Source organism: Lissotriton vulgaris, chromosome 9 (assembly GCF_964263255.1).
Source record: "Lissotriton vulgaris chromosome 9, aLisVul1.2, whole genome shotgun sequence".
NCBI lineage: Eukaryota > Metazoa > Chordata > Amphibia > Caudata > Salamandridae > Lissotriton > Lissotriton vulgaris.
The window spans coordinates 541539959-541565501 of record NC_141697.1 but is presented as its reverse complement, the minus strand read 5'-3'; the positions used below and the strand labels follow the sequence as shown (position 1 = coordinate 541565501).

At 43.6% G+C, this 25543-nt stretch overlaps 15 non-coding genes across 15 annotated transcripts; all 15 read left to right on the top strand.

The window, feature by feature from the left end:
- The first annotated feature begins 89 nt into the window (after positions 1-89).
- TRNAG-UCC (transfer RNA glycine (anticodon UCC)) lies at positions 90-161 on the top strand. The gene has a single exon. It is a non-coding gene; the product is annotated as a tRNA-Gly (tRNA).
- A 1533-nt stretch (positions 162-1694) lies between these two features.
- On the top strand, positions 1695-1766 carry TRNAG-CCC (transfer RNA glycine (anticodon CCC)). The gene has a single exon. It is a non-coding gene; the product is annotated as a tRNA-Gly (tRNA).
- Positions 1767-3278: 1512 nt separating this feature from the next.
- Positions 3279-3350, top strand: TRNAG-UCC (transfer RNA glycine (anticodon UCC)). The gene has a single exon. It is a non-coding gene; the product is annotated as a tRNA-Gly (tRNA).
- Positions 3351-4883: 1533 nt separating this feature from the next.
- On the top strand, positions 4884-4955 carry TRNAG-CCC (transfer RNA glycine (anticodon CCC)). Its single transcript has one exon. It is a non-coding gene; the product is annotated as a tRNA-Gly (tRNA).
- Positions 4956-6467: 1512 nt separating this feature from the next.
- Positions 6468-6539, top strand: TRNAG-UCC (transfer RNA glycine (anticodon UCC)). Its single transcript has one exon. It is a non-coding gene; the product is annotated as a tRNA-Gly (tRNA).
- Positions 6540-8072: 1533 nt separating this feature from the next.
- Positions 8073-8144, top strand: TRNAG-CCC (transfer RNA glycine (anticodon CCC)). Its single transcript has one exon. It is a non-coding gene; the product is annotated as a tRNA-Gly (tRNA).
- A 1522-nt stretch (positions 8145-9666) lies between these two features.
- TRNAG-UCC (transfer RNA glycine (anticodon UCC)) lies at positions 9667-9738 on the top strand. Its single transcript has one exon. It is a non-coding gene; the product is annotated as a tRNA-Gly (tRNA).
- A 1533-nt stretch (positions 9739-11271) lies between these two features.
- TRNAG-CCC (transfer RNA glycine (anticodon CCC)) lies at positions 11272-11343 on the top strand. Its single transcript has one exon. It is a non-coding gene; the product is annotated as a tRNA-Gly (tRNA).
- A 1512-nt stretch (positions 11344-12855) lies between these two features.
- Positions 12856-12927, top strand: TRNAG-UCC (transfer RNA glycine (anticodon UCC)). The gene has a single exon. It is a non-coding gene; the product is annotated as a tRNA-Gly (tRNA).
- A 3123-nt stretch (positions 12928-16050) lies between these two features.
- TRNAG-UCC (transfer RNA glycine (anticodon UCC)) lies at positions 16051-16122 on the top strand. Its single transcript has one exon. It is a non-coding gene; the product is annotated as a tRNA-Gly (tRNA).
- A 1533-nt stretch (positions 16123-17655) lies between these two features.
- Positions 17656-17727, top strand: TRNAG-CCC (transfer RNA glycine (anticodon CCC)). Its single transcript has one exon. It is a non-coding gene; the product is annotated as a tRNA-Gly (tRNA).
- Positions 17728-19239: 1512 nt separating this feature from the next.
- On the top strand, positions 19240-19311 carry TRNAG-UCC (transfer RNA glycine (anticodon UCC)). The gene has a single exon. It is a non-coding gene; the product is annotated as a tRNA-Gly (tRNA).
- A 1533-nt stretch (positions 19312-20844) lies between these two features.
- Positions 20845-20916, top strand: TRNAG-CCC (transfer RNA glycine (anticodon CCC)). Its single transcript has one exon. It is a non-coding gene; the product is annotated as a tRNA-Gly (tRNA).
- Positions 20917-22428: 1512 nt separating this feature from the next.
- TRNAG-UCC (transfer RNA glycine (anticodon UCC)) lies at positions 22429-22500 on the top strand. Its single transcript has one exon. It is a non-coding gene; the product is annotated as a tRNA-Gly (tRNA).
- A 1533-nt stretch (positions 22501-24033) lies between these two features.
- Positions 24034-24105, top strand: TRNAG-CCC (transfer RNA glycine (anticodon CCC)). The gene has a single exon. It is a non-coding gene; the product is annotated as a tRNA-Gly (tRNA).
- The last annotated feature ends 1438 nt before the right edge of the window (positions 24106-25543 follow it).

Below are 25543 nucleotides of genomic sequence, written 5' to 3'. Positions count from 1 at the left end.
CTAAACCAAATGCACCATTGAAGCTGGTGCATGATAGTCATTGAACTCAGGATCCTAATGTTTAGAACCGAGAGCGCAAAGATCAGAGGGCGTTGGTGGTATAGTGGTGAGCATAGCTGCCTTCCAAGCAGTTGACCCGGGTTCGATTCCCGGCCAACGCAGTACAAATACTTATATATTCTGCAAGCAGGATATATTTTAAAGCAACATTTCACAAAATGGTAATATAATTAAGAGGTTAATCAGCCATTATAAAAAAAATAAACAAATATGTAGGCAAGCATTTCGATCGCCCCTTCTGCTATATTCATTGTCCTAATATATGATAAGTTTCATAAAGCAGAGTCACCACTCACATGTACTGGTAAAAAAATATGTTACAGTGGGCAGACAATGAAAGGGCTGAGGCCCGACCAGACATTTTAACTCCAGCATCTCTATGTTAAAAAGCATTTCCTAGGCAATATTTAGCCTCTGAAAAAAATATGCAAGATCCAGCAATAAATCTGGCAAAAGTCCCCAACATTTTGTGCATACTTGTGCCCTCACCTGAATGTAGCACCACCTTGTAGCCGTCGGAGGTAACTGCAGCTCACAAAATGTTTCATCAGAGGGCAAGTTTAGAGGAATCCAAAAGGCAGATGTCCATGGAAAGAGCCTCCGACTGCAGCAGGAAGTTTGGATGCTTCAAATTTGCATAGCTTCCAGTCCAACGTCCTCTCATGTACCGAACGCTCCCAAACGCTCTAAAGCCTTATACCGGCAAGCCCTCACTGGGTAGATCTCTGGCTCCCAGGAAAAGCCAAATACTGAGCATGCAAGCACTAGGATCACAGAGAGAGAGAGAGACAGAGAGCGTCGGAGAGCTGTTGTCTTGTTAAAGGCCTGAAACGGCTAGTGCCTAAGAGGGTCTGGACTTTCAGTTGTGACTGATTGTGAGAGGGGAAGATAAAGATTTTCTGCACCCAGCATGCCTTGCGATATACTTAGGCAAATGAGGTGAGAGCCCGACCAATCCCACGTCACTTCTCTGAATGCCTCCTCATCTGCATAAAGAGAACACTTTCACAAAGGAGCAGAGTGGTGCAGCGGAAGCGTGCTGGGCCCATAACCCAGAGGTCGATGGATCGAAACCATCCTCTGCTAATTTTGCTTGATTTTCCTTCCAAGGACCAAGCTGTCATTTCCACATAGCCAGAAAGGAAAAGTGCAAGCTTGTGCCAGCTATGTGAGAAAAGACTTCTCAACTATTCGTGTCTGTGTAATACAAGAGTGATCGTGAAAGGTACAACCCTGTACTTTGAAAGTAAAGACACACAATTATAACCATAAATGACTGACTGGTGGGAGCTTCACACAACTTTCTGGGCATGCTTTGAATTTCATTCTTCCCTTTTTGTTCTGCTCTTATATATCTCCTGGGCATTTCATGGAATGTGCTCTTTCTCTTCCCTGCTTTGCTTCCCATGCTGCCTATATATGCTCATTTCTACTATTTGTACTGTTGCTTTTCATTTCTTCTCTTCTGCACAACTTTGTCCTTGGTTTCAATCCCCAGTTCCTTACCCTCTGCAAAAAACGTTCTACTGCTTCTCATGTTGGTATCTAAACCAAATGCACCATTGAAGCTGGTGCAAGATAGTCATTGATTTCTGCAACGTAATATTTAGAACCGAGAGCTAACACATCAGAGGGCGTTGGTGGTATAGTGGTGAGCATAGCTGCTTCCCAAGCAGTTGACCCGGGTTCGATTCCCGGCCAACGCACTGAAAATACTTATATATTCTGCAAGCAGGATATATTGTAATGCAACATGTCACAAAATGGAAATTTCACGAACAGATTAATCAGCCATATATAAAAAAATAAACAAATACGTGGGCAAACATCTCAATCGCACCTTCTGCTACATACATTGTCCTAATATATGATAAGTTTCATAAAGCAGAGTCACAACACACATGTGCTGGTAATAAATTTGTTACAGTGGGCAAACAATGGAAGGGCTGAGGCCCGACCAGACATTGTAACTCCAGCATCTCTATGTTAAAAAGCATTTCTAGGCAATATCTAGCCTCTGAAAAAATATGCAAGATCCACCGATAAATCTGGCAAAAGTCCCTAACATTTTGTGCATACTTGTGCTCTCACCTGAATGTAGCGCCACCTTGTAGCTGTCGAAGGAAACTGCTGCTCACAAAATGTTTTATCAGAAGGCAAGTTGAGAGGAATCCAAGAGTCAGATGTCCATGGAAAGAACCACTCACTGAAGCAGGAATGTTGGAGGCTTCATATTCGCATAGTTTCCTGTCCAACGTCCACAACGCTCCCAAACGCTCAAAAGCCTCACACCGGGCAAGCCCTCACCGGGTATATCTCTGGCTCCAAGGTAAAGCCAAATCCTGAGCATGCTAGTGCTAGGATCACAGAGCGAGAGAGAGATGGTTCAAGAGCTACTGTCTTGATAAAGGCCTGAAACGGCTAGTGCCTAAGAGTGTCTGACTTTCAGTTATTACTGATTGTGAGAGGGGAAGATGAAGTTTTTCTGCACCCAGCATGCCTTGGGATATACTTATGCAAATGAGGTGAGAGCCAGACCAATCCCATGCTACTCTGCCTAATGCTCCTTATCTGCATAAAAAGAACACTTTCACAACGGAGCAGAGTGGCGCAGCGGAAGCGTGCTGGGCCCATAACCCAGAGGTCGATGGATCGAAACCATCCTCTGCTAATTTTGCTTGATTTTACTTCCAAGGACCAAGCTGTCATTTCCACGCTACCAGCAAGGAAAAGCGCAAGCTTGTGCCAGCTATGTGAGAAAAGACTTCTCAACTATCTGTGTCTGCTGAAATACAAGAGAGGGATCGTCAAAAGCTCCACACTGTACTTTGAAAGTAAAGGCACACAATAATAAGCATGAATGACTGGTGGGACCTTCAAACACTTTTATGTGGAGGCTTTGAATTTCATTCTTCCCTTTTTTGTTCTGCTCTTATCTATCTCCTGGGCATTTCATGGAATGTTCTCTATTTCTCTTCCCTGCTTTGCTTCCCATGCTGCCTCTATGTGTTCATATCTATTATTTGTATTGCTGCTTTCCATTCTTCTCTTCTGCACAGCTTTGTCCTTGGTTTCAATCCCAGTTCCTTACCCTCTACAAAAACTTTCTATTGCTTTTCATGTTGGTATCTAAACCAAATGCACCATTGAAGCTGGTGCATGATAGTCATTGAACTCAGGGTCCTAATGTTTAGAACCGAGAGCACAAAGATCAGAGGGCGTTGGTGGTATAGTGGTGAGCATAGCTGCCTTCCAAGCAGTTGACCCGGGTTCGATTCCCGGCCAACGCAGTACAAATACTTATATATTCTGCAAGCAGGATATATTTTAAAGCAACATTTCACAAAATGGTAATATAATTAAGAGGTTAATCAGCCATTATATAAAAAATAAACAAATATGTAGGCAAGCATTTCGATCGCCCCTTCTGCTATATTCATTGTCCTAATATATGATAAGTTTCATAAAGCAGAGTCACCACTCACATGTACTGGTAAAAAAATATGTTACAGTGGGCAGACAATGAAAGGGCTGAGGCCCGACCAGACATTTTAACTCCAGCATCTCTATGTTAAAAAGCATTTCCTAGGCAATATTTAGCCTCTGAAAAAAATATGCAAGGTCCAGCAATAAATCTGGCAAAAGTCCCCAACATTTTGTGCATACTTGTGCCCTCACCTGAATGTAGCACCACCTTGTAGCCGTCGGAGGTAACTGCAGCTCACAAAATGTTTCATCAGAGGGCAAGTTTAGAGGAATCCAAAAGGCAGATGTCCATGGAAAGAGCCTCCGACTGCAGCAGGAAGTTTGGATGCTTCAAATTTGCATAGCTTCCAGTCCAACGTCCTCTCATGTACCGAACGCTCCCAAACGCTCTAAAGCCTTATACCGGCAAGCCCTCACCGGGTAGATCTCTGGCTCCCAGGAAAAGCCAAATACTGAGCATGCAAGCACTAGGATCACAGAGAGAGAGAGAGACAGAGAGCGTCGGAGAGCTGTTGTCTTGTTAAAGGCCTGAAACGGCTAGTGAATAAGAGGGTCTGGACTTTCAGTTGTGACTGATTGTGAGAGGGGAAGATAAAGATTTTCTGCACCCAGCATGCCTTGCGATATACTTAGGCAAATGAGGTGAGAGCCCGACCAATCCCACGTCACTTCTCTGAATGCCTCCTCATCTGCATAAACAGAACACTTTCACAAAGGAGCAGAGTGGCGCAGCGGAAGCGTGCTGGGCCCATAACCCAGAGGTCGATGGATCGAAACCATCCTCTGCTAATTTTGCTTGATTTTCCTTCCAAGGACCAAGCTGTCATTTCCACATAGCCAGAAAGGAAAAGTGCAAGCTTGTACCAGCTATGTGAGAAAAGACTTCTCAACTATTCGTGTCTGTGTAATACAAGAGTGATCGTGAAAGGTACAACCCTGTACTTTGAAAGTAAAGACACACAATTATAACCATAAATGACTGACTGGTGGGAGCTTCACACAACTTTCTGGGCATGCTTTGAATTTCATTCTTCCCTTTTTGTTCTGCTCTTATATATCTCCTGGGCATTTCATGGAATGTTCTCTTTCTCTTCCCTGCTTTGCTTCCCATGCTGCCTATATATGCTCATTTCTACTATTTGTACTGTTGCTTTTCATTTCTTCTCTTCTGCACAACTTTGTCCTTGGTTTCAATCCCCAGTTCCTTACCCTCTGCAAAAAACGTTCTACTGCTTCTCATGTTGGTATCTAAACCAAATGCACCATTGAAGCTGGTGCAAGATAGTCATTGATTTCTGCAACGTAATATTTAGAACCGAGAGCTAACACATCAGAGGGCGTTGGTGGTATAGTGGTGAGCATAGCTGCTTCCCAAGCAGTTGACCCGGGTTCGATTCCCGGCCAACGCACTGAAAATACTTATATATTCTGCAAGCAGGATATATTGTAATGCAACATGTCACAAAATGGAAATTTCACGAACAGATTAATCAGCCATATATAAAAAAATAAACAAATACGTGGGCAAACATCTCAATCGCACCTTCTGCTACATACATTGTCCTAATATATGATAAGTTTCATAAAGCAGAGTCACAACACACATGTGCTGGTAATAAATTTGTTACAGTGGGCAAACAATGGAAGGGCTGAGGCCCGACCAGACATTGTAACTCCAGCATCTCTATGTTAAAAAGCATTTCTAGGCAATATCTAGCCTCTGAAAAAATATGCAAGATCCACCGATAAATCTGGCAAAAGTCCCTAACATTTTGTGCATACTTGTGCTCTCACCTGAATGTAGCGCCACCTTGTAGCTGTCGAAGGAAACTGCTGCTCACAAAATGTTTTATCAGAAGGCAAGTTGAGAGGAATCCAAGAGTCAGATGTCCATGGAAAGAACCACTCACTGAAGCAGGAATGTTGGAGGCTTCATATTCGCATAGTTTCCTGTCCAACGTCCACAATGCTCCCAAACGCTCAAAAGCCTCACACCGGGCAAGCCCTCACCGGGTATATCTCTGGCTCCAAGGTAAAGCCAAATCCTGAGCATGCTAGTGCTAGGATCACAGAGCGAGAGAGAGATGGTTCAAGAGCTACTGTCTTGATAAAGGCCTGAAACGGCTAGTGCCTAAGAGTGTCTGACTTTCAGTTATGACTGATTGTGAGAGGGGAAGATGAAGTTTTTCTGCACCCAGCATGCCTTGGGATATACTTATGCAAATGAGGTGAGAGCCAGACCAATCCCATGCTACTCTGCCTAATGCTCCTTATCTGCATAAAAAGAACACTTTCACAACGGAGCAGAGTGGCGCAGCGGAAGCGTGCTGGGCCCATAACCCAGAGGTCGATGGATCGAAACCATCCTCTGCTAATTTTGCTTGATTTTACTTCCAAGGACCAAGCTGTCATTTCCACGCTACCAGCAAGGAAAAGCGCAAGCTTGTGCCAGCTATGTGAGAAAAGACTTCTCAACTATCTGTGTCTGCTGAAATACAAGAGAGGGATCGTCAAAGGCTCCACACTGTACTTTGAAAGTAAAGGCACACAATAATAAGCATGAATGACTGGTGGGACCTTCAAACACTTTTATGTGGAGGCTTTGAATTTCATTCTTCCCTTTTTTGTTCTGCTCTTATCTATCTCCTGGGCATTTCATGGAATGTTCTCTATTTCTCTTCCCTGCTTTGCTTCCCATGCTGCCTCTATGTGTTCATATCTATTATTTGTATTGCTGCTTTCCATTCTTCTCTTCTGCACAGCTTTGTCCTTGGTTTCAATCCCAGTTCCTTACCCTCTACAAAAACTTTCTATTGCTTTTCATGTTGGTATCTAAACCAAATGCACCATTGAAGCTGGTGCATGATAGTCATTGAACTCAGGGTCCTAATGTTTAGAACCGAGAGCGCAAAGATCAGAGGGCGTTGGTGGTATAGTGGTGAGCATAGCTGCCTTCCAAGCAGTTGACCCGGGTTCGATTCCCGGCCAACGCAGTACAAATACTTATATATTCTGCAAGCAGGATATATTTTAAAGCAACATTTCACAAAATGGTAATATAATTAAGAGGTTAATCAGCCATTATAAAAAAAATAAACAAATATGTAGGCAAGCATTTCGATCGCCCCTTCTGCTATATTCATTGTCCTAATATATGATAAGTTTCATAAAGCAGAGTCACCACTCACATGTACTGGTAAAAAAATATGTTACAGTGGGCAGACAATGAAAGGGCTGAGGCCCGACCAGACATTTTAACTCCAGCATCTCTATGTTAAAAAGCATTTCCTAGGCAATATTTAGCCTCTGAAAAAAATATGCAAGATCCAGCAATAAATCTGGCAAAAGTCCCCAACATTTTGTGCATACTTGTGCCCTCACCTGAATGTAGCACCACCTTGTAGCCGTCGGAGGTAACTGCAGCTCACAAAATGTTTCATCAGAGGGCAAGTTTAGAGGAATCCAAAAGGCAGATGTCCATGGAAAGAGCCTCCGACTGCAGCAGGAAGTTTGGATGCTTCAAATTTGCATAGCTTCCAGTCCAACGTCCTCTCATGTACCGAACGCTCCCAAACGCTCTAAAGCCTTATACCGGCAAGCCCTCACTGGGTAGATCTCTGGCTCCCAGGAAAAGCCAAATACTGAGCATGCAAGCACTAGGATCACAGAGAGAGAGAGAGACAGAGAGCGTCGGAGAGCTGTTGTCTTGTTAAAGGCCTGAAACGGCTAGTGCCTAAGAGGGTCTGGACTTTCAGTTGTGACTGATTGTGAGAGGGGAAGATAAAGATTTTCTGCACCCAGCATGCCTTGCGATATACTTAGGCAAATGAGGTGAGAGCCCGACCAATCCCACGTCACTTCTCTGAATGCCTCCTCATCTGCATAAAGAGAACACTTTCACAAAGGAGCAGAGTGGTGCAGCGGAAGCGTGCTGGGCCCATAACCCAGAGGTCGATGGATCGAAACCATCCTCTGCTAATTTTGCTTGATTTTCCTTCCAAGGACCAAGCTGTCATTTCCACATAGCCAGAAAGGAAAAGTGCAAGCTTGTGCCAGCTATGTGAGAAAAGACTTCTCAACTATTCGTGTCTGTGTAATACAAGAGTGATCGTGAAAGGTACAACCCTGTACTTTGAAAGTAAAGACACACAATTATAACCATAAATGACTGACTGGTGGGAGCTTCACACAACTTTCTGGGCATGCTTTGAATTTCATTCTTCCCTTTTTGTTCTGCTCTTATATATCTCCTGGGCATTTCATGGAATGTTCTCTTTCTCTTCCCTGCTTTGCTTCCCATGCTGCCTATATATGCTCATTTCTACTATTTGTACTGTTGCTTTTCATTTCTTCTCTTCTGCACAACTTTGTCCTTGGTTTCAATCCCCAGTTCCTTACCCTCTGCAAAAAACGTTCTACTGCTTCTCATGTTGGTATCTAAACCAAATGCACCATTGAAGCTGGTGCAAGATAGTCATTGATTTCTGCAACGTAATATTTAGAACCGAGAGCTAACACATCAGAGGGCGTTGGTGGTATAGTGGTGAGCATAGCTGCTTCCCAAGCAGTTGACCCGGGTTCGATTCCCGGCCAACGCACTGAAAATACTTATATATTCTGCAAGCAGGATATATTGTAATGCAACATGTCACAAAATGGAAATTTCACGAACAGATTAATCAGCCATATATAAAAAAATAAACAAATACGTGGGCAAACATCTCAATCGCACCTTCTGCTACATACATTGTCCTAATATATGATAAGTTTCATAAAGCAGAGTCACAACACACATGTGCTGGTAATAAATTTGTTACAGTGGGCAAACAATGGAAGGGCTGAGGCCCGACCAGACATTGTAACTCCAGCCTCTCTATGTTAAAAAGCATTTCTAGGCAATATCTAGCCTCTGAAAAAATATGCAAGATCCACCGATAAATCTGGCAAAAGTCCCTAACATTTTGTGCATACTTGTGCTCTCACCTGAATGTAGCGCCACCTTGTAGCTGTCGAAGGAAACTGCTGCTCACAAAATGTTTTATCAGAAGGCAAGTTGAGAGGAATCCAAGAGTCAGATGTCCATGGAAAGAACCACTCACTGAAGCAGGAATGTTGGAGGCTTCATATTCGCATAGTTTCCTGTCCAACGTCCACTCACGTCCCGAACGCTCCCAAACGCTCAAAAGCCTCACACCGGGCAAGCCCTCACCGGGTATATCTCTGGCTCCAAGGTAAAGCCAAATCCTGAGCATGCTAGTGCTAGGATCACAGAGCGAGAGAGAGATGGTTCAAGAGCTACTGTCTTGATAAAGGCCTGAAACGGCTAGTGCCTAAGAGTGTCTGACTTTCAGTTATGACTGATTGTGAGAGGGGAAGATGAAGTTTTTCTGCACCCAGCATGCCTTGGGATATACTTATGCAAATGAGGTGAGAGCCAGACCAATCCCATGCTACTCTGCCTAATGCTCCTTATCTGCATAAAAAGAACACTTTCACAACGGAGCAGAGTGGCGCAGCGGAAGCGTGCTGGGCCCATAACCCAGAGGTCGATGGATCGAAACCATCCTCTGCTAATTTTGCTTGATTTTACTTCCAAGGACCAAGCTGTCATTTCCACGCTACCAGCAAGGAAAAGCGCAAGCTTGTGCCAGCTATGTGAGAAAAGACTTCTCAACTATCTGTGTCTGCTGAAATACAAGAGAGGGATCATCAAAAGCTCCACACTGTACTTTGAAAGTAAAGGCACACAATAATAAGCATGAATGACTGGTGGGACCTTCAAACACTTTTATGTGGAGGCTTTGAATTTCATTCTTCCCTTTTTTGTTCTGCTCTTATCTATCTCCTGGGCATTTCATGGAATGTTCTCTATTTCTCTTCCCTGCTTTGCTTCCCATGCTGCCTCTATGTGTTCATATCTATTATTTGTATTGCTGCTTTCCATTCTTCTCTTCTGCACAGCTTTGTCCTTGGTTTCAATCCCAGTTCCTTACCCTCTACAAAAACTTTCTATTGCTTTTCATGTTGGTATCTAAACCAAATGCACCATTGAAGCTGGTGCATGATAGTCATTGAACTCAGGGTCCTAATGTTTAGAACCGAGAGCACAAAGATCAGAGGGCGTTGGTGGTATAGTGGTGAGCATAGCTGCCTTCCAAGCAGTTGACCCGGGTTCGATTCCCGGCCAACGCAGTACAAATACTTATATATTCTGCAAGCAGGATATATTTTAAAGCAACATTTCACAAAATGGTAATATAATTAAGAGGTTAATCAGCCATTATATAAAAAATAAACAAATATGTAGGCAAGCATTTCGATCGCCCCTTCTGCTATATTCATTGTCCTAATATATGATAAGTTTCATAAAGCAGAGTCACCACTCACATGTACTGGTAAAAAAATATGTTACAGTGGGCAGACAATGAAAGGGCTGAGGCCCGACCAGACATTTTAACTCCAGCATCTCTATGTTAAAAAGCATTTCCTAGGCAATATTTAGCCTCTGAAAAAAATATGCAAGGTCCAGCAATAAATCTGGCAAAAGTCCCCAACATTTTGTGCATACTTGTGCCCTCACCTGAATGTAGCACCACCTTGTAGCCGTCGGAGGTAACTGCAGCTCACAAAATGTTTCATCAGAGGGCAAGTTTAGAGGAATCCAAAAGGCAGATGTCCATGGAAAGAGCCTCCGACTGCAGCAGGAAGTTTGGATGCTTCAAATTTGCATAGCTTCCAGTCCAACGTCCTCTCATGTACCGAACGCTCCCAAACTCTCTAAAGCCTTATACCGGCAAGCCCTCACCGGGTAGATCTCTGGCTCCCAGGAAAAGCCAAATACTGAGCATGCAAGCACTAGGATCACAGAGAGAGAGAGAGACAGAGAGCGTCGGAGAGCTGTTGTCTTGTTAAAGGCCTGAAACGGCTAGTGCCTAAGAGGGTCTGGACTTTCAGTTGTGACTGATTGTGAGAGGGGAAGATAAAGATTTTCTGCACCCAGCATGCCTTGCGATATACTTAGGCAAATGAGGTGAGAGCCCGACCAATCCCACGTCACTTCTCTGAATGCCTCCTCATCTGCATAAAGAGAACACTTTCACAAAGGAGCAGAGTGGCGCAGCGGAAGCGTGCTGGGCCCATAACCCAGAGGTCGATGGATCGAAACCATCCTCTGCTAATTTTGCTTGATTTTCCTTCCAAGGACCAAGCTGTCATTTCCACATAGCCAGAAAGGAAAAGTGCAAGCTTGTGCCAGCTATGTGAGAAAAGACTTCTCAACTATTCGTGTCTGTGTAATACAAGAGTGATCGTGAAAGGTACAACCCTGTACTTTGAAAGTAAAGACACACAATTATAACCATAAATGACTGACTGGTGGGAGCTTCACACAACTTTCTGGGCATGCTTTGAATTTCATTCTTCCCTTTTTGTTCTGCTCTTATCTATCTCCTGGGCATTTCATGGAATGTTCTCTTTCTCTTCCCTGCTTTGCTTCCCATGCTGCCTATATATGCTCATTTCTACTATTTGTACTGTTGCTTTTCATTTCTTCTCTTCTGCACAACTTTGTCCTTGGTTTCAATCCCCAGTTCCTTACCCTCTGCAAAAAACGTTCTACTGCTTCTCATGTTGGTATCTAAACCAAATGCACCATTGAAGCTGGTGCAAGATAGTCATTGATTTCTGCAACGTAATATTTAGAACCGAGAGCTAACACATCAGAGGGCGTTGGTGGTATAGTGGTGAGCATAGCTGCTTCCCAAGCAGTTGACCCGGGTTCGATTCCCGGCCAACGCACTGAAAATACTTATATATTCTGCAAGCAGGATATATTGTAATGCAACATGTCACAAAATGGAAATTTCACGAACAGATTAATCAGCCATATATAAAAAAATAAACAAATACGTGGGCAAACATCTCAATCGCACCTTCTGCTACATACATTGTCCTAATATATGATAAGTTTCATAAAGCAGAGTCACAACACACATGTGCTGGTAATAAATTTGTTACAGTGGGCAAACAATGGAAGGGCTGAGGCCCGACCAGACATTGTAACTCCAGCATCTCTATGTTAAAAAGCATTTCTAGGCAATATCTAGCCTCTGAAAAAATATGCAAGATCCACCGATAAATCTGGCAAAAGTCCCTAACATTTTGTGCATACTTGTGCTCTCACCTGAATGTAGCGCCACCTTGTAGCTGTCGAAGGAAACTGCTGCTCACAAAATGTTTTATCAGAAGGCAAGTTGAGAGGAATCCAAGAGTCAGATGTCCATGGAAAGAACCACTCACTGAAGCAGGAATGTTGGAGGCTTCATATTCGCATAGTTTCCTGTCCAACGTCCACTCACGTCCCGAACGCTCAAAAGCCTCACACCGGGCAAGCCCTCACCGGGTATATCTCTGGCTCCAAGGTAAAGCCAAATCCTGAGCATGCTAGTGCTAGGATCACAGAGCGAGAGAGAGATGGTTCAAGAGCTACTGTCTTGATAAAGGCCTGAAACGGCTAGTGCCTAAGAGTGTCTGACTTTCAGTTATTACTGATTGTGAGAGGGGAAGATGAAGTTTTTCTGCACCCAGCATGCCTTGGGATATACTTATGCAAATGAGGTGAGAGCCAGACCAATCCCATGCTACTCTGCCTAATGCTCCTTATCTGCATAAAAAGAACACTTTCACAACGGAGCAGAGTGGCGCAGCGGAAGCGTGCTGGGCCCATAACCCAGAGGTCGATGGATCGAAACCATCCTCTGCTAATTTTGCTTGATTTTACTTCCAAGGACCAAGCTGTCATTTCCACGCTACCAGCAAGGAAAAGCACAAGCTTGTGCCAGCTATGTGAGAAAAGACTTCTCAACTATCTGTGTCTGCTGAAATACAAGAGAGGGATCGTCAAAAGCTCCACACTGTACTTTGAAAGTAAAGGCACACAATAATAAGCATGAATGACTGGTGGGACCTTCAAACACTTTTATGTGGAGGCTTTGAATTTCATTCTTCCCTTTTTTGTTCTGCTCTTATCTATCTCCTGGGCATTTCATGGAATGTTCTCTATTTCTCTTCCCTGCTTTGCTTCCCATGCTGCCTCTATGTGTTCATATCTATTATTTGTATTGCTGCTTTCCATTCTTCTCTTCTGCACAGCTTTGTCCTTGGTTTCAATCCCAGTTCCTTACCCTCTACAAAAACTTTCTATTGCTTTTCATGTTGGTATCTAAACCAAATGCACCATTGAAGCTGGTGCATGATAGTCATTGAACTCAGGGTCCTAATGTTTAGAACCGAGAGCACAAAGATCAGAGGGCGTTGGTGGTATAGTGGTGAGCATAGCTGCCTTCCAAGCAGTTGACCCGGGTTCGATTCCCGGCCAACGCAGTACAAATACTTATATATTCTGCAAGCAGGATATATTTTAAAGCAACATTTCACAAAATGGTAATATAATTAAGAGGTTAATCAGCCATTATATAAAAAATAAACAAATATGTAGGCAAGCATTTCGATCGCCCCTTCTGCTATATTCATTGTCCTAATATATGATAAGTTTCATAAAGCAGAGTCACCACTCACATGTACTGGTAAAAAAATATGTTACAGTGGGCAGACAATGAAAGGGCTGAGGCCCGACCAGACATTTTAACTCCAGCATCTCTATGTTAAAAAGCATTTCCTAGGCAATATTTAGCCTCTGAAAAAAATATGCAAGATCCAGCAATAAATCTGGCAAAAGTCCCCAACATTTTGTGCATACTTGTGCCCTCACCTGAATGTAGCACCACCTTGTAGCCGTCGGAGGTAACTGCAGCTCACAAAATGTTTCATCAGAGGGCAAGTTTAGAGGAATCCAAAAGGCAGATGTCCATGGAAAGAGCCTCCGACTGCAGCAGGAAGTTTGGATGCTTCAAATTTGCATAGCTTCCAGTCCAACGTCCTCTCATGTACCGAACGCTCCCAAACGCTCTAAAGCCTTATACCGGCAAGCCCTCACCGGGTAGATCTCTGGCTCCCAGGTAAAGCCAAATACTGAGCATGCAAGCACTAGGATCACAGAGAGAGAGAGAGACAGAGAGCGTCGGAGAGCTGTTGTCTTGTTAAAGGCCTGAAACGGCTAGTGAATAAGAGGGTCTGGACTTTCAGTTGTGACTGATTGTGAGAGGGGAAGATAAAGATTTTCTGCACCCAGCATGCCTTGCGATATACTTAGGCAAATGAGGTGAGAGCCCGACCAATCCCACGTCACTTCTCTGAATGCCTCCTCATCTGCATAAACAGAACACTTTCACAAAGGAGCAGAGTGGCACAGCGGAAGCGTGCTGGGCCCATAACCCAGAGGTCGATGGATCGAAACCATCCTCTGCTAATTTTGCTTGATTTTCCTTCCAAGGACCAAGCTGTCATTTCCACATAGCCAGAAAGGAAAAGTGCAAGCTTGTACCAGCTATGTGAGAAAAGACTTCTCAACTATTCGTGTCTGTGTAATACAAGAGTGATCGTGAAAGGTACAACCCTGTACTTTGAAAGTAAAGACACACAATTATAACCATAAATGACTGGTGGGAGCTTCACACAACTTTCTGGGCATGCTTTGAATTTCATTCTTCCCTTTTTGTTCTGCTCTTATCTATCTCCTGGGCATTTCATGGAATGTTCTCTTTCTCTTCCCTGCTTTGCTTCCCATGCTGCCTATATATGCTCATTTCTACTATTTGTACTGTTGCTTTTCATTTCTTCTCTTCTGCACAACTTTGTCCTTGGTTTCAATCCCCAGTTCCTTACCCTCTGCAAAAAACGTTCTACTGCTTCTCATGTTGGTATCTAAACCAAATGCACCATTGAAGCTGGTGCAAGATAGTCATTGATTTCTGCAACGTAATATTTAGAACCGAGAGCTAACACATCAGAGGGTGTTGGTGGTATAGTGGTGAGCATAGCTGCTTCCCAAGCAGTTGACCCGGGTTCGATTCCCGGCCAACGCACTGAAAATACTTATATATTCTGCAAGCAGGATATATTGTAATGCAACATGTCACAAAATGGAAATTTCACGAACAGATTAATCAGCCATATATAAAAAAATAAACAAATACGTGGGCAAACATCTCAATCGCACCTTCTGCTACATACATTGTCCTAATATATGATAAGTTTCATAAAGCAGAGTCACAACACACATGTGCTGGTAATAAATTTGTTACAGTGGGCAAACAATGGAAGGGCTGAGGCCCGACCAGACATTGTAACTCCAGCATCTCTATGTTAAAAAGCATTTCTAGGCAATATCTAGCCTCTGAAAAAATATGCAAGATCCACCGATAAATCTGGCAAAAGTCCCTAACATTTTGTGCATACTTGTGCTCTCACCTGAATGTAGCGCCACCTTGTAGCTGTCGAAGGAAACTGCTGCTCACAAAATGTTTTATCAGAAGGCAAGTTGAGAGGAATCCAAGAGTCAGATGTCCATGGAAAGAACCACTCACTGAAGCAGGAATGTTGGAGGCTTCATATTCGCATAGTTTCCTGTCCAACGTCCACTCACGTCCCGAACGCTCCCAAACGCTCAAAAGCCTCACACCGGGCAAGCCCTCACCGGGTATATCTCTGGCTCCAAGGTAAAGCCAAATCCTGAGCATGCTAGTGCTAGGATCACAGAGCGAGAGAGAGATGGTTCAAGAGCTACTGTCTTGATAAAGGCCTGAAACGGCTAGTGCCTAAGAGTGTCTGACTTTCAGTTATGACTGATTGTGAGAGGGGAAGATGAAGTTTTTCTGCACCCAGCATGCCTTGGGATATACTTATGCAAATGAGGTGAGAGCCAGACCAATCCCATGCTACTCTGCCTAATGCTCCTTATCTGCATAAAAAGAACACTTTCACAACGGAGCAGAGTGGCGCAGCGGAAGCGTGCTGGGCCCATAACCCAGAGGTCGATGGATCGAAACCATCCTCTGCTAATTTTGCTTGATTTTACTTCCAAGGACCAAGCTGTCATTTCCACGCTACCAGCAAGGAAAAGCGCAAGCTTGTGCCAGCTATGTGAGAAAAGACTTCTCAACTATCTGTGTCTGCTGAAATACAAGAGAGGGATCGTCAAAGGCTCCACACTGTACTTTGAAAGTAAAGGCACACAATAATAAGCATGAATGACTGGTGGGACCTTCAAACACTTTTATGTGGAGGCTTTGAATTTCATTCTTCCCTTTTTTGTTCTGCTCTTATCTATCTCCTGGGCATTTCATGGAATGTTCTCTATTTCTCTTCCCTGCTTTGCTTCCCATGCTGCCTCTATGTGTTCATATCTATTATTTGTATTGCTGCTTTCCATTCTTCTCTTCTGCACAGCTTTGTCCTTGGTTTCAATCCCAGTTCCTTACCCTCTACAAAAACTTTCTATTGCTTTTCATGTTGGTATCTAAACCAAATGCACCATTGAAGCTGGTGCATGATAGTCATTGAACTCAGGGTCCTAATGTTTAGAACCGAGAGCACAAAGATCAGAGGGCGTTGGTGGTATAGTGGTGAGCATAGCTGCCTTCCAAGCAGTTGACCCGGGTTCGATTCCCGGCCAACGCAGTACAAATACTTATATATTCTGCAAGCAGGATATATTTTAAAGCAACATTTCACAAAATGGTAATATAATTAAGAGGTTAATCAGCCATTATATAAAAAATAAACAAATATGTAGGCAAGCATTTCGATCGCCCCTTCTGCTATATTCATTGTCCTAATATATGATAAGTTTCATAAAGCAGAGTCACCACTCACATGTACTGGTAAAAAAATATGTTACAGTGGGCAGACAATGAAAGGGCTGAGGCCCGACCAGACATTTTAACTCCAGCATCTCTATGTTAAAAAGCATTTCCTAGGCAATATTTAGCCTCTGAAAAAAATATGCAAGGTCCAGCAATAAATCTGGCAAAAGTCCCCAACATTTTGTGCATACTTGTGCCCTCACCTGAATGTAGCACCACCTTGTAGCCGTCGGAGGTAACTGCAGCTCACAAAATGTTTCATCAGAGGGCAAGTTTAGAGGAATCCAAAAGGCAGATGTCCATGGAAAGAGCCTCCGACTGCAGCAGGAAGTTTGGATGCTTCAAATTTGCATAGCTTCCAGTCCAACGTCCTCTCATGTACCGAACGCTCCCAAACTCTCTAAAGCCTTATACCGGCAAGCCCTCACCGGGTAGATCTCTGGCTCCCAGGAAAAGCCAAATACTGAGCATGCAAGCACTAGGATCACAGAGAGAGAGAGAGACAGAGAGCGTCGGAGAGCTGTTGTCTTGTTAAAGGCCTGAAACGGCTAGTGCCTAAGAGGGTCTGGACTTTCAGTTGTGACTGATTGTGAGAGGGGAAGATAAAGATTTTCTGCACCCAGCATGCCTTGCGATATACTTAGGCAAATGAGGTGAGAGCCCGACCAATCCCACGTCACTTCTCTGAATGCCTCCTCATCTGCATAAAGAGAACACTTTCACAAAGGAGCAGAGTGGCGCAGCGGAAGCGTGCTGGGCCCATAACCCAGAGGTCGATGGATCGAAACCATCCTCTGCTAATTTTGCTTGATTTTCCTTCCAAGGACCAAGCTGTCATTTCCACATAGCCAGAAAGGAAAAGTGCAAGCTTGTGCCAGCTATGTGAGAAAAGACTTCTCAACTATTCGTGTCTGTGTAATACAAGAGTGATCGTGAAAGGTACAACCCTGTACTTTGAAAGTAAAGACACACAATTATAACCATAAATGACTGACTGGTGGGAGCTTCACACAACTTTCTGGGCATGCTTTGAATTTCATTCTTCCCTTTTTGTTCTGCTCTTATCTATCTCCTGGGCATTTCATGGAATGTTCTCTTTCTCTTCCCTGCTTTGCTTCCCATGCTGCCTATATATGCTCATTTCTACTATTTGTACTGTTGCTTTTCATTTCTTCTCTTCTGCACAACTTTGTCCTTGGTTTCAATCCCCAGTTCCTTACCCTCTGCAAAAAACGTTCTACTGCTTCTCATGTTGGTATCTAAACCAAATGCACCATTGAAGCTGGTGCAAGATAGTCATTGATTTCTGCAACGTAATATTTAGAACCGAGAGCTAACACATCAGAGGGCGTTGGTGGTATAGTGGTGAGCATAGCTGCTTCCCAAGCAGTTGACCCGGGTTCGATTCCCGGCCAACGCACTGAAAATACTTATATATTCTGCAAGCAGGATATATTGTAATGCAACATGTCACAAAATGGAAATTTCACGAACAGATTAATCAGCCATATATAAAAAAATAAACAAATACGTGGGCAAACATCTCAATCGCACCTTCTGCTACATACATTGTCCTAATATATGATAAGTTTCATAAAGCAGAGTCACAACACACATGTGCTGGTAATAAATTTGTTACAGTGGGCAAACAATGGAAGGGCTGAGGCCCGACCAGACATTGTAACTCCAGCATCTCTATGTTAAAAAGCATTTCTAGGCAATATCTAGCCTCTGAAAAAATATGCAAGATCCACCGATAAATCTGGCAAAAGTCCCTAACATTTTGTGCATACTTGTGCTCTCACCTGAATGTAGCGCCACCTTGTAGCTGTCGAAGGAAACTGCTGCTCACAAAATGTTTTATCAGAAGGCAAGTTGAGAGGAATCCAAGAGTCAGATGTCCATGGAAAGAACCACTCACTGAAGCAGGAATGTTGGAGGCTTCATATTCGCATAGTTTCCTGTCCAACGTCCACTCACGTCCCGAACGCTCAAAAGCCTCACACCGGGCAAGCCCTCACCGGGTATATCTCTGGCTCCAAGGTAAAGCCAAATCCTGAGCATGCTAGTGCTAGGATCACAGAGCGAGAGAGAGATGGTTCAAGAGCTACTGTCTTGATAAAGGCCTGAAACGGCTAGTGCCTAAGAGTGTCTGACTTTCAGTTATTACTGATTGTGAGAGGGGAAGATGAAGTTTTTCTGCACCCAGCATGCCTTGGGATATACTTATGCAAATGAGGTGAGAGCCAGACCAATCCCATGCTACTCTGCCTAATGCTCCTTATCTGCATAAAAAGAACACTTTCACAACGGAGCAGAGTGGCGCAGCGGAAGCGTGCTGGGCCCATAACCCAGAGGTCGATGGATCGAAACCATCCTCTGCTAATTTTGCTTGATTTTACTTCCAAGGACCAAGCTGTCATTTCCACGCTACCAGCAAGGAAAAGCGCAAGCTTGTGCCAGCTATGTGAGAAAAGACTTCTCAACTATCTGTGTCTGCTGAAATACAAGAGAGGGATCGTCAAAAGCTCCACACTGTACTTTGAAAGTAAAGGCACACAATAATAAGCATGAATGACTGGTGGGACCTTCAAACACTTTTATGTGGAGGCTTTGAATTTCATTCTTCCCTTTTTTGTTCTGCTCTTATCTATCTCCTGGGCATTTCATGGAATGTTCTCTATTTCTCTTCCCTGCTTTGCTTCCCATGCTGCCTCTATGTGTTCATATCTATTATTTGTATTGCTGCTTTCCATTCTTCTCTTCTGCACAGCTTTGTCCTTGGTTTCAATCCCAGTTCCTTACCCTCTACAAAAACTTTCTATTGCTTTTCATGTTGGTATCTAAACCAAATGCACCATTGAAGCTGGTGCATGATAGTCATTGAACTCAGGGTCCTAATGTTTAGAACCGAGAGCACAAAGATCAGAGGGCGTTGGTGGTATAGTGGTGAGCATAGCTGCCTTCCAAGCAGTTGACCCGGGTTCGATTCCCGGCCAACGCAGTACAAATACTTATATATTCTGCAAGCAGGATATATTTTAAAGCAACATTTCACAAAATGGTAATATAATTAAGAGGTTAATCAGCCATTATATAAAAAATAAACAAATATGTAGGCAAGCATTTCGATCGCCCCTTCTGCTATATTCATTGTCCTAATATATGATAAGTTTCATAAAGCAGAGTCACCACTCACATGTACTGGTAAAAAAATATGTTACAGTGGGCAGACAATGAAAGGGCTGAGGCCCGACCAGACATTTTAACTCCAGCATCTCTATGTTAAAAAGCATTTCCTAGGCAATATTTAGCCTCTGAAAAAAATATGCAAGGTCCAGCAATAAATCTGGCAAAAGTCCCCAACATTTTGTGCATACTTGTGCCCTCACCTGAATGTAGCACCACCTTGTAGCCGTCGGAGGTAACTGCAGCTCACAAAATGTTTCATCAGAGGGCAAGTTTAGAGGAATCCAAAAGGCAGATGTCCATGGAAAGAGCCTCCGACTGCAGCAGGAAGTTTGGATGCTTCAAATTTGCATAGCTTCCAGTCCAACGTCCTCTCATGTACCGAACGCTCCCAAACGCTCTAAAGCCTTATACCGGCAAGCCCTCACCGGGTAGATCTCTGGCTCCCAGGAAAAGCCAAATACTGAGCATGCAAGCACTAGGATCACAGAGAGAGAGAGAGACAGAGAGCGTCGGAGAGCTGTTGTCTTGTTAAAGGCCTGAAACGGCTAGTGAATAAGAGGGTCTGGACTTTCAGTTGTGACTGATTGTGAGAGGGGAAGATAAAGATTTTCTGCACCCAGCATGCCTTGCGATATACTTAGGCAAATGAGGTGAGAGCCCGACCAATCCCACGTCACTTCTCTGAATGCCTCCTCATCTGCATAAACAGAACACTTTCACAAAGGAGCAGAGTGGCGCAGCGGAAGCGTGCTGGGCCCATAACCCAGAGGTCGATGGATCGAAACCATCCTCTGCTAATTTTGCTTGATTTTCCTTCCAAGGACCAAGCTGTCATTTCCACATAGCCAGAAAGGAAAAGTGCAAGCTTGTACCAGCTATGTGAGAAAAGACTTCTCAACTATTCGTGTCTGTGTAATACAAGAGTGATCGTGAAAGGTACAACCCTGTACTTTGAAAGTAAAGACACACAATTATAACCATAAATGACTGACTGGTGGGAGCTTCACACAACTTTCTGGGCATGCTTTGAATTTCATTCTTCCCTTTTTGTTCTGCTCTTATATATCTCCTGGGCATTTCATGGAATGTTCTCTTTCTCTTCCCTGCTTTGCTTCCCATGCTGCCTATATATGCTCATTTCTACTATTTGTACTGTTGCTTTTCATTTCTTCTCTTCTGCACAACTTTGTCCTTGGTTTCAATCCCCAGTTCCTTACCCTCTGCAAAAAACGTTCTACTGCTTCTCATGTTGGTATCTAAACCAAATGCACCATTGAAGCTGGTGCAAGATAGTCATTGATTTCTGCAACGTAATATTTAGAACCGAGAGCTAACACATCAGAGGGCGTTGGTGGTATAGTGGTGAGCATAGCTGCTTCCCAAGCAGTTGACCCGGGTTCGATTCCCGGCCAACGCACTGAAAATACTTATATATTCTGCAAGCAGGATATATTGTAATGCAACATGTCACAAAATGGAAATTTCACGAACAGATTAATCAGCCATATATAAAAAAATAAACAAATACGTGGGCAAACATCTCAATCGCACCTTCTGCTACATACATTGTCCTAATATATGATAAGTTTCATAAAGCAGAGTCACAACACACATGTGCTGGTAATAAATTTGTTACAGTGGGCAAACAATGGAAGGGCTGAGGCCCGACCAGACATTGTAACTCCAGCATCTCTATGTTAAAAAGCATTTCTAGGCAATATCTAGCCTCTGAAAAAATATGCAAGATCCACCGATAAATCTGGCAAAAGTCCCTAACATTTTGTGCATACTTGTGCTCTCACCTGAATGTAGCGCCACCTTGTAGCTGTCGAAGGAAACTGCTGCTCACAAAATGTTTTATCAGAAGGCAAGTTGAGAGGAATCCAAGAGTCAGATGTCCATGGAAAGAACCACTCACTGAAGCAGGAATGTTGGAGGCTTCATATTCGCATAGTTTCCTGTCCAACGTCCACAATGCTCCCAAACGCTCAAAAGCCTCACACCGGGCAAGCCCTCACCGGGTATATCTCTGGCTCCAAGGTAAAGCCAAATCCTGAGCATGCTAGTGCTAGGATCACAGAGCGAGAGAGAGATGGTTCAAGAGCTACTGTCTTGATAAAGGCCTGAAACGGCTAGTGCCTAAGAGTGTCTGACTTTCAGTTATGACTGATTGTGAGAGGGGAAGATGAAGTTTTTCTGCACCCAGCATGCCTTGGGATATACTTATGCAAATGAGGTGAGAGCCAGACCAATCCCATGCTACTCTGCCTAATGCTCCTTATCTGCATAAAAAGAACACTTTCACAACGGAGCAGAGTGGCGCAGCGGAAGCGTGCTGGGCCCATAACCCAGAGGTCGATGGATCGAAACCATCCTCTGCTAATTTTGCTTGATTTTACTTCCAAGGACCAAGCTGTCATTTCCACGCTACCAGCAAGGAAAAGCGCAAGCTTGTGCCAGCTATGTGAGAAAAGACTTCTCAACTATCTGTGTCTGCTGAAATACAAGAGAGGGATCGTCAAAGGCTCCACACTGTACTTTGAAAGTAAAGGCACACAATAATAAGCATGAATGACTGGTGGGACCTTCAAACACTTTTATGTGGAGGCTTTGAATTTCATTCTTCCCTTTTTTGTTCTGCTCTTATCTATCTCCTGGGCATTTCATGGAATGTTCTCTATTTCTCTTCCCTGCTTTGCTTCCCATGCTGCCTCTATGTGTTCATATCTATTATTTGTATTGCTGCTTTCCATTCTTCTCTTCTGCACAGCTTTGTCCTTGGTTTCAATCCCAGTTCCTTACCCTCTACAAAAACTTTCTATTGCTTTTCATGTTGGTATCTAAACCAAATGCACCATTGAAGCTGGTGCATGATAGTCATTGAACTCAGGGTCCTAATGTTTAGAACCGAGAGCGCAAAGATCAGAGGGCGTTGGTGGTATAGTGGTGAGCATAGCTGCCTTCCAAGCAGTTGACCCGGGTTCGATTCCCGGCCAACGCAGTACAAATACTTATATATTCTGCAAGCAGGATATATTTTAAAGCAACATTTCACAAAATGGTAATATAATTAAGAGGTTAATCAGCCATTATAAAAAAAATAAACAAATATGTAGGCAAGCATTTCGATCGCCCCTTCTGCTATATTCATTGTCCTAATATATGATAAGTTTCATAAAGCAGAGTCACCACTCACATGTACTGGTAAAAAAATATGTTACAGTGGGCAGACAATGAAAGGGCTGAGGCCCGACCAGACATTTTAACTCCAGCATCTCTATGTTAAAAAGCATTTCCTAGGCAATATTTAGCCTCTGAAAAAAATATGCAAGATCCAGCAATAAATCTGGCAAAAGTCCCCAACATTTTGTGCATACTTGTGCCCTCACCTGAATGTAGCACCACCTTGTAGCCGTCGGAGGTAACTGCAGCTCACAAAATGTTTCATCAGAGGGCAAGTTTAGAGGAATCCAAAAGGCAGATGTCCATGGAAAGAGCCTCCGACTGCAGCAGGAAGTTTGGATGCTTCAAATTTGCATAGCTTCCAGTCCAACGTCCTCTCATGTACCGAACGCTCCCAAACGCTCTAAAGCCTTATACCGGCAAGCCCTCACTGGGTAGATCTCTGGCTCCCAGGAAAAGCCAAATACTGAGCATGCAAGCACTAGGATCACAGAGAGAGAGAGAGACAGAGAGCGTCGGAGAGCTGTTGTCTTGTTAAAGGCCTGAAACGGCTAGTGCCTAAGAGGGTCTGGACTTTCAGTTGTGACTGATTGTGAGAGGGGAAGATAAAGATTTTCTGCACCCAGCATGCCTTGCGATATACTTAGGCAAATGAGGTGAGAGCCCGACCAATCCCACGTCACTTCTCTGAATGCCTCCTCATCTGCATAAAGAGAACACTTTCACAAAGGAGCAGAGTGGTGCAGCGGAAGCGTGCTGGGCCCATAACCCAGAGGTCGATGGATCGAAACCATCCTCTGCTAATTTTGCTTGATTTTCCTTCCAAGGACCAAGCTGTCATTTCCACATAGCCAGAAAGGAAAAGTGCAAGCTTGTGCCAGCTATGTGAGAAAAGACTTCTCAACTATTCGTGTCTGTGTAATACAAGAGTGATCGTGAAAGGTACAACCCTGTACTTTGAAAGTAAAGACACACAATTATAACCATAAATGACTGACTGGTGGGAGCTTCACACAACTTTCTGGGCATGCTTTGAATTTCATTCTTCCCTTTTTGTTCTGCTCTTATATATCTCCTGGGCATTTCATGGAATGTTCTCTTTCTCTTCCCTGCTTTGCTTCCCATGCTGCCTATATATGCTCATTTCTACTATTTGTACTGTTGCTTTTCATTTCTTCTCTTCTGCACAACTTTGTCCTTGGTTTCAATCCCCAGTTCCTTACCCTCTGCAAAAAACGTTCTACTGCTTCTCATGTTGGTATCTAAACCAAATGCACCATTGAAGCTGGTGCAAGATAGTCATTGATTTCTGCAACGTAATATTTAGAACCGAGAGCTAACACATCAGAGGGCGTTGGTGGTATAGTGGTGAGCATAGCTGCTTCCCAAGCAGTTGACCCGGGTTCGATTCCCGGCCAACGCACTGAAAATACTTATATATTCTGCAAGCAGGATATATTGTAATGCAACATGTCACAAAATGGAAATTTCACGAACAGATTAATCAGCCATATATAAAAAAATAAACAAATACGTGGGCAAACATCTCAATCGCACCTTCTGCTACATACATTGTCCTAATATATGATAAGTTTCATAAAGCAGAGTCACAACACACATGTGCTGGTAATAAATTTGTTACAGTGGGCAAACAATGGAAGGGCTGAGGCCCGACCAGACATTGTAACTCCAGCCTCTCTATGTTAAAAAGCATTTCTAGGCAATATCTAGCCTCTGAAAAAATATGCAAGATCCACCGATAAATCTGGCAAAAGTCCCTAACATTTTGTGCATACTTGTGCTCTCACCTGAATGTAGCGCCACCTTGTAGCTGTCGAAGGAAACTGCTGCTCACAAAATGTTTTATCAGAAGGCAAGTTGAGAGGAATCCAAGAGTCAGATGTCCATGGAAAGAACCACTCACTGAAGCAGGAATGTTGGAGGCTTCATATTCGCATAGTTTCCTGTCCAACGTCCACTCACGTCCCGAACGCTCCCAAACGCTCAAAAGCCTCACACCGGGCAAGCCCTCACCGGGTATATCTCTGGCTCCAAGGTAAAGCCAAATCCTGAGCATGCTAGTGCTAGGATCACAGAGCGAGAGAGAGATGGTTCAAGAGCTACTGTCTTGATAAAGGCCTGAAACGGCTAGTGCCTAAGAGTGTCTGACTTTCAGTTATGACTGATTGTGAGAGGGGAAGATGAAGTTTTTCTGCACCCAGCATGCCTTGGGATATACTTATGCAAATGAGGTGAGAGCCAGACCAATCCCATGCTACTCTGCCTAATGCTCCTTATCTGCATAAAAAGAACACTTTCACAACGGAGCAGAGTGGCGCAGCGGAAGCGTGCTGGGCCCATAACCCAGAGGTCGATGGATCGAAACCATCCTCTGCTAATTTTGCTTGATTTTACTTCCAAGGACCAAGCTGTCATTTCCACGCTACCAGCAAGGAAAAGCGCAAGCTTGTGCCAGCTATGTGAGAAAAGACTTCTCAACTATCTGTGTCTGCTGAAATACAAGAGAGGGATCATCAAAAGCTCCACACTGTACTTTGAAAGTAAAGGCACACAATAATAAGCATGAATGACTGGTGGGACCTTCAAACACTTTTATGTGGAGGCTTTGAATTTCATTCTTCCCTTTTTTGTTCTGCTCTTATCTATCTCCTGGGCATTTCATGGAATGTTCTCTATTTCTCTTCCCTGCTTTGCTTCCCATGCTGCCTCTATGTGTTCATATCTATTATTTGTATTGCTGCTTTCCATTCTTCTCTTCTGCACAGCTTTGTCCTTGGTTTCAATCCCAGTTCCTTACCCTCTACAAAAACTTTCTATTGCTTTTCATGTTGGTATCTAAA